Consider the following 8,228-nt stretch of genomic DNA (forward strand, 5'->3'; position numbering starts at 1 on the left):
TTTTTTCATCATGCTTCAAATGGGCTGAAAAATTTTTTACGGGGTCTCTGGACCAAACAAAAACGATCTGTCGAGTCAGAATTCCGAAAATCGAAAATTCCCGAAATTTCTGTACTTAAAAGGCGGGGCGCCCACTATCGACAAAAGTGTGCCAAAACCCACAAACGTTGTGTTACGCGCGCTAAGATAAACACAAGCCTGATTGCTGAAAATGTATTCTATTTGAATAAGGTAAGTATCAACATCAAGGAAGCAATTCCTTTATTATAAACTCATACTCTGATATGCGCTAATATTGCTCGTGAATTGTTATTTAGTTTAAAAATATAATTTATATTACTTTTATTTTATTTTAATTCTATATAATAACTATTTTATATTTTTATTAAAAATTTTCTTGTTCAGTTTCTAAGCAACCACAGTTACGTTTATATGTTTAATTCTATTGTATTCTATATTTATCGATAATTTAATAAATGTTTTAAAAGACTATTCTGGTTTTCCACGCTCTCTTCAAAAATGTGAGTTCTTTTAATTCTTCCACTTAATTATTCATTTTAAAGTAAAACAACTAGTTATACATATTATTATATTATAATGTATGTGTATTAGATACTATTATTTTATAACATAAACATAGATGAGTTATTAAATTAAACGTCAAATATTTTATTACCTAAAATTAAGTTAATCGTAAAATCTGATGTAGTATGAGATATTCTTTAGAAACTAACTATAAATATTCTTGAAGTAAAACAAAACCATCTATAAATAGAACAATGAGAAATAGTAAAACAAACTAAACACAACATGTTTATTTTAACATTGTTTTTTATTTAGTTTAATCACTTAATAAACTTTACTTCTAATCATAGTATTTAATATAGAATATAGTTAACAATCTTTTAAACAAAGTCTTAAATAAAGTTACAGGGAGTAATTGTAATTAAAACACCAAAAAAAAAGGTTTTAATAAAAAAAATACTTACATCAAGTTAAAATTTTATAAGGATTAATTTTAAAATATCAAATTGATTGTAAATCAAGTGCAAATAGGTTTTTTAAACAAACCGAAGGGTTTATAAAGGCTTGTAAACGCTTTCAAACGCCTACGACCATACCACACTGAGCACACCCCATCTCGTCCGATCTGGGAAGTTAAGCAGTGTCGGGCGTGGTTAGTACTTAGATGGGTGACCGCTTGGGAATACCACGTGCCGTAGGCTTTTGCTTTTTGAATTCATCTTTTTTGTACTATTTTTCTTTCTGACCTATTTATACTTATTACTCGTTTATTTACATTTCTTTAACGCTTAAAAGAAAAGTAAATTCTAGTTATTAGCAAATAAAAACGTAAGCCAATCAGATAACGTTATTTGCTGTTTAAACCAATTAGAGCGCTAAAAAAGTGGTTTGACCAGTTTGAGATATCGAAAAAATAATGGCACCATCTTGTAGAGTACAATTTTCTGAGTTAAAATTAATACAATTAGTCTTTTATACTAAAACTTAAAAGTTTTTTTGTCCAAAAACAAATAAAAGCGTGGCTACTTGAAAAATCAAACGAAAATAAATTTTGCACTTTTGTATTGTGAGTCATAATAAGTTATTTACTGTTACCAACAGATACTAGCAAAAGCTTTTTAAAGTTTTGTATTAACTTAATGTATTTGTAATTACTTTTACTTAATAGAAACTATTGAATTACGTTTACTTAGTTTACTTTTGTATGTGTATTAAATATATAGCAATTTTGCTTGAACTTAAATAAAGATTATTAAACTATTAAAAGAAACATATCAAAGTTTACTAACTCAAAAGCTAAATCTTAGTTATATTGTTATAAACATTTATGTTGTAATTTACTAATAACTAAATGAGTTTATTTCAAACAAAAAGAATTAAATAATGTTATGTTATGTCAAGCCTACTATATGAGGTATATAGGTATATAAGGTATACAAGCTTATGTTTGAAAGTTATAATAATTAAAATAAAAATAAATATTTAGTTGGTAAAATTTGTATTTAATATGCTTTGAAATTAGAGTTAGTATAGATGTTTTTTTTTAAATATAATAAATATAAGTATTTAGTTACTAATAATAAACTAAAATACCAATTTTGTAGTTATTACAAAAAAAAAAACTTATCTTACTTAAAGTTCACTGTAATTGAAACATTATACAAAAGCTTTATAATTATAAGCTTTGAATAATTCTATTTGAATAAATAATAGATTCATAACTATATTCATGTTTGCATATTTAAATTATAAAAAGTTAGTGTTTTGTGTATTGACTTTATGATTATTTTATTTTAGTAACTGTTAGTTTTATACTTTAATAAAAGAAATATGGTTAACAAGTAAGTTAAAAATGAAAGAAGCATAAAAAAACACACTAATTAACTGCTTATTCAATAGTTTGATTATTTAATTATTTTTCTGTTATATAGTTTAATCGTATTGTATAAAAAATACAGAGGTTTAAAGTAAGTTTGAATAAAAATAAAACAAAACATATAATATAAGCATTAGTTAAAATACATAGTTTTTTTTTCTAAAAAAATTTAATTCTTTAATAATAAGTAGTAATTTAAATAAAAAATAATACAAGTAAAGTTATACAATATATATACTATAGTTTGTCAAACTAGGCAAACACTACTAGGCAAAAAACAAACTAGGCAAAAAACCTACAAAGTAGGCCACCACTACAATCCTATGTTCCAACTGGAAATTCAATGAGATCGTTACTGTACTTGTGATGAACGTTGATAATCCCCAAGATTGTAAGTCGAAGGCCTTACCCAACCTAACCAGCGCACTGGTTTTCTTACAACTGAATTAATCAACATTTATTATTGAATATAATCATTATTGATAGATAGAGGAATGTTGACAATCAACAACAGATTGTAGGTCAAAGGCATTACTCGACCCAAGTACCCACAACCTAGATTGAACAACATTTATTAGATAGATTTGTTTAATGATAGATAGAGGAATATTGTCAATCCACAACAGATTGTAAGTCAAAGGCATTACTCGACCCAAGTACCCACAACCTAGATTGAACAACATTTGTTAGATAGATTAGTTAGATAGATAAATAGTACAGTATAATCTCAAAGAATTTGAAGCCCGAACATTGAACGATAGTGGTGTTTCGTGACGACTAGCGGGATTCGATCTTACAACCTTCTGCTTATGAGTCAGCTGATAAGACCACTGACCCACCGCGCCACGACAAAGATAAAGAAATATTTTGCTATATAAATAGGTTGATTTTTATAATTTTGTTATACAGTGTCAATTACAGTGAACTTCAAGTAAGATATACAACAGTATATATATTTCCGAGTCTGACTTTGAGTACTTTTTATATATTATTAACAAGATTTTTTAGGAGTAATATCTGTTTAGTTCTTTAATATATCTTTAAAATAATAATATTTTTTAAGGTGTTTAAAACTTTTAGAAGCTGTATGTAATGTCTTTTAGTTTAATAGTTCTTTTAAATTAGTAAAAAAAATAAACATGGTTGAGTTATCAAATTAAACAAAATAGAACGTCAAGTATTTAATTACTAAAATTAATTTAATTAAAAAAAAATCTCAGGTAATCTAAAATGTCAGGAATTATTTAAAAATAAATATAAATTTAAAACTTATTATATTGAAAAGATTGATGAATAATACTCTTGAATGTATGCAATGTTTGTATTTGTAATGCAATAACATAAATGGATAGATCAATGACAAATTGTAAACATATTGTATTATTTTATTTTACGATTTTATTTTATTTATTTAATAATTCAATAAACTTTACTTCTACTTTTCCTGGTCTTAGGTAATTTATAGATAACAATTATTTAAACAAACACTTTTGTACAGTTACAATACAGTTTTAGTACAGTTTGGGAGTAACTGTTGATTAAAAAAACAAAAAAAAAGTTAATTCAGGTTAAAATTTTATAAGGAATAATTTTAAAATATCAAATTGATTGTAAATCAAGTGCAAATAGGTTTTTTAAATAAACCGAAGGGTTTATAAAGGCTTGTAAACGCCTTCAAACGCCTACGACCATACCACACTGAGTACACCCCATCTCGTCCGATCTGGGAAGTTAAGCAGTGTCGGGCGTGGTTAGTACTTAGATGGGTGACCGCTTGGGAATACCACGTGCCGTAGGCCTTTGCTTTTTGAATTCATCTTTTTTGTACTATTTTTCTTTCTGACCTATTTATACTTATTACTCGTTTATTTACATTTCTTTAACGCTTAAAAGAAAAGAAAATTCTAGTTATTAGCAAACAAAAACCTTAGCCAATCAGATAACGTTATTTGCTGTTTGCTTATTTGCTGTTTAAACCAATTAGAGCGCTAAAAAAGTGGTTTGACCAGTTTGAGATATCGAAAAAATAATGGCACCATCTTGTAGAGTACAATTTTCTGAGTTAAAATTAATACAATAGTCTTTTATACTAAAACTTTAAAGTCTTTTTGTCCAAAAACAAATAAAAGCGTGGCTACTTGAAAAATCAAACGAAAATAAATTTTGCACTTTTGTATTGTGAGTCATAATAAGTTATTTACTGTTACCAACAGATACTAGCAAAAGCTTTTAAAGTTTTGTATTAACTTAATGTATTTGTACTTAGTTTAAATTAATAGAGTTTATTTGGTTTACTTTATTATGTGTATTGAATGTGCTAGTATCTAAAAATAAATACAACTAAAACAAAACAAACAAGGAGAGTACTTGAATAGAACCAACACAATTTACAGACCAGTTGTGTACTAAATTTAAAGAAATTCTGAATAGTGAATATGCAATTATTATTATAAGTTCAAAGTTCACTTTAATTTAAATTAATGTATTTTGTAAATTGGTTTTATTTAATACGATAGTAGTGAATTACTTTATTTAATTTACTTTAGTATGTGTTGTATAACTTTATTTAAACCAGAAGCAAAACGGGATTATACTTTCAATAAACTACACAATTTACAGACCAGTTGTGTACTAAATAAAAAGCTATTGTGAATGGTGAATATGCAATTATTATTATAAGTTTATAAGTTCACAGTTACAAAAGCTTTAGAATTTAGTTACTATTTTGTTCATATTTGCATATCTAATTTATGAAAAGTTAGTGTTATGTGTATTGGCTTTTTAATTTCTTTATTTGTAGAACTGTTAGTTTTATATTCTAAAGAAACATTTTTAAATAAATATGTTTAACAAGTAACTTAAAAATGGAAGAAATATATTGTATATATTGAACTATTTATATTTATTCTAGCTATTTGCTTAGTGTATTTATTAATGTGATTATTTTATTTTGTTGTTTGTCTTATAGTTTAATCGTATTGTGTTGAAATATATATATAACAAATACAGAGGTTTAAAGTAAGTTTAAATGAAAATAAAATAAGACATATAGTTGAAATATAAGTTTAAAAAAATAGTTTTTTTTTTTTTTTTTTCTTTGTTTGTTTGATTGTTTGTTTATTATATAATCGCGACGTGTCATTTTATTACTTTTAAGCATACTAAATATAATAATAGGTATAGTTATAGGAAAAATTCAATTAGTTTCTAATGTAATAAAAAAGTTTATTTCCACAAATAAATAAATACCTGAAAAATCAAATGAAAAATAAATTTCGCACTCCTGTATTGTGAGTCATAATAGGTTATTTACTGTTACCAACAGATACTAGCGAAGGCTTTTTAAAGTTCTATGTTAATTCAATGTATTTGTACTTAGTTTTATTAAAATGACAGTATTGATGGTTACGTTTATTAAGTATGTTTATTTAACGTTATGTAACTCAAGTAAAACCAGAAGCAAATAAGGAGACTACTTTCAATAAACTACACAATTTACATACCAATTGTATACTAAACTTAAAGCTATTCTATTTTATTCTTGATAGTTATTTTAAAGTTATTAAATTATACAAATGTATTTTGTAAAGTAGTTTTATAAAGTTACTATAGTTTATTTAACTTACTATAGTATGTGTTATATAATTTTAATTAAACCAGAAGCAAAAAGGGAGACTACTTTAAATAAACTACACCATTTATTGTTATATATAACTCTAATAAAACCAGAAGCAAAAAGGGAGACTACTTTAAATGAACTACACAAATTAAAAATATATTATTATTTATAAATCAATCGTGTTGTGTTTCAAAATACATTTTTCAAATAATGTTTTACAAGTATTTATCAGTTATTTAGTTTTCTTTTTATAGTTTAGCCGTATTGTTTTATTTATTTGTTATTATTTTTATTTAATTGTTTGCTTATTATATTTATCGCCATGTGCTTAAAAAATAAAACAACTATAAAGGTTAAAAAAGTAAGTTTAAATAAAAATAAAATGAAACATACAAAATAAGCTTATGATTTTTTATTATTATTATTATTATTATTATTATTTTTATTTTATTGTTTGTTTATTATATCTATCGCCATGTGCTTAAAAAATAAAACAACTATAAAGGTTAAAAAAGTAAGTTTAAATAAAATAAAATGAAACATACAAAATAAGCTTATGATTTTTTATTATTATTATTATTATTATTATTATTTTTATTTCATTGTTTGTTTATTATATCTATCGCGATGTGCTTAAAAAATAAAACAACTATAAAGGTTTAAAAAGTAAGTTTAAATAAAGATAAAATGAAACATATAAAATAAGCTTATGTTTGATTTTTTTATTTTACTTTTATTAAATTGTTTGCTTATTATATTTATCGCGATGTGCTTAAAAGAATAGAACAAATACAAAGGTTTAAATTGTAAGTTTTAAATAAAATAAAATGAAACATACAAAATAAGCTTATGATTTTTTATTATTATTATTATTATTATTATTATTATTTTTATTTCATTGTTTGTTTATTATATCTATCGCGATGTGCTTAAAAAATAAAACAACTATAAAGGTTTAAAAAGTAAGTTTAAATAAAGATAAAATGTAACATATAAAATAAGCTTATGTTTGATTTTTTTATTTTATTTTCATTTAATTGTTTGTTTATTTATATTTATCGCAATCTGCTTAAAAAAATAAAACGAGTATTAAGGTTTGAAAAGTAAGTTTAAATAAAAATAAAATAAAAATATAAAATAAGCTTATGTTTTTTTTTTTTTTTTTTTTATTATTATTATTTTTATTCAATTTTTTGTTTATTATATTTATCGCAATGTGCTTAAAACGATAAAACAATATAAAGATTTAAAAAGTACGCTTAAATAAAAAATAATACAAATAAAGTTTATTTATAATAAATATATATATATTTAAAACATTAAAAAAAGTAGTTTATACATATTTTTTTTTATTTATTTCTTTTAAACATATTAAATAAAGTATAAAAAAGTATTAAAACATTTAAACGTAGCATAAATAAGCTTAAAACATTAAAATAATCGAAAAGAAACAAAGAAATTGAAAAAAATCGGAAAAAATCGCAAAAAAAGTTCAACAGCAACATTTGAGCATCATACACGTATGCATTACTTTACACTAGTGAGAGAGACGTGTTTGTGCGTTCGGTCGACTTGACGAGAAAGCGGGCTTAAAGCATTACTGTTTAGCACCCGAGGCGCGGCTATTGCAGCGGCGGCGAACGTGCTATGTAAACGCATTGGAGCAGCGTATGAAAAACTACAAGCGTCCAGCGGCGGTAGGCTTATAGCTTTGCGAAGTCGTCGAGACGAGTAGCCGACGCAGGCAGGCACGGCTCGAGGCGGGTAACTGCAGCAGACAGATGGCGTGTTGCTGCTGACGAGTTAACCGGCAGAAGGCAAACGGTTGGTCGGGAGAAAGAACAGTCAGTTGTATAGCTGCATGCTGCAGTCGACGCGGGCTGGCGCTTTAAACAGCAAAAGGCCGGCGCCGACTTTCAGTAACGTTCGCAAGGCTTTTAAGCCGAGTGATAGAAAAGGTCTGTATTTATACAGTAAAAACGCTCAGTCGAGCAACGGGTTTAAACGCCCTCGGATAGTTATCTGGTTGATCCTGCCAGTAGTCATATGCTTGTCTCAAAGATTAAGCCATGCAAGTGTAAGTACGAGCTCACGTACAGTGAAACTGCGAATGGCTCATTAAATCAGTTATGGTTCATTTGATTGTACGCTTTTACATGGATAACTGTGGCAATTCTAGAGCTAATACATGCGTAAAGCGCCGAACTG

At 25.7% G+C, this 8,228-nt stretch overlaps 2 non-coding genes across 2 annotated transcripts; both read left to right on the forward strand.

The window, feature by feature from the left end:
- Nucleotides 1-1,107: 1,107 nt before the first annotated feature.
- Nucleotides 1,108-1,226, forward strand: LOC145848581 (5S ribosomal RNA). The gene has a single exon (XR_014372050.1). It is a non-coding gene; the product is annotated as a 5S ribosomal RNA (ribosomal RNA).
- Nucleotides 1,227-4,081: 2,855 nt separating this feature from the next.
- LOC145848570 (5S ribosomal RNA) lies at nucleotides 4,082-4,200 on the forward strand. Its single transcript, XR_014372041.1, has one exon. It is a non-coding gene; the product is annotated as a 5S ribosomal RNA (ribosomal RNA).
- Nucleotides 4,201-8,228: the final 4,028 nt, after the last annotated feature.

This window comes from Thalia democratica, unplaced genomic scaffold (genome assembly GCF_965202585.1).
Source record: "Thalia democratica unplaced genomic scaffold, ktThaDemo2.hap1.1 HAP1_SCAFFOLD_1540, whole genome shotgun sequence".
In the NCBI taxonomy this organism is placed as follows: Eukaryota; Metazoa; Chordata; class Thaliacea; order Salpida; family Salpidae; genus Thalia; species Thalia democratica.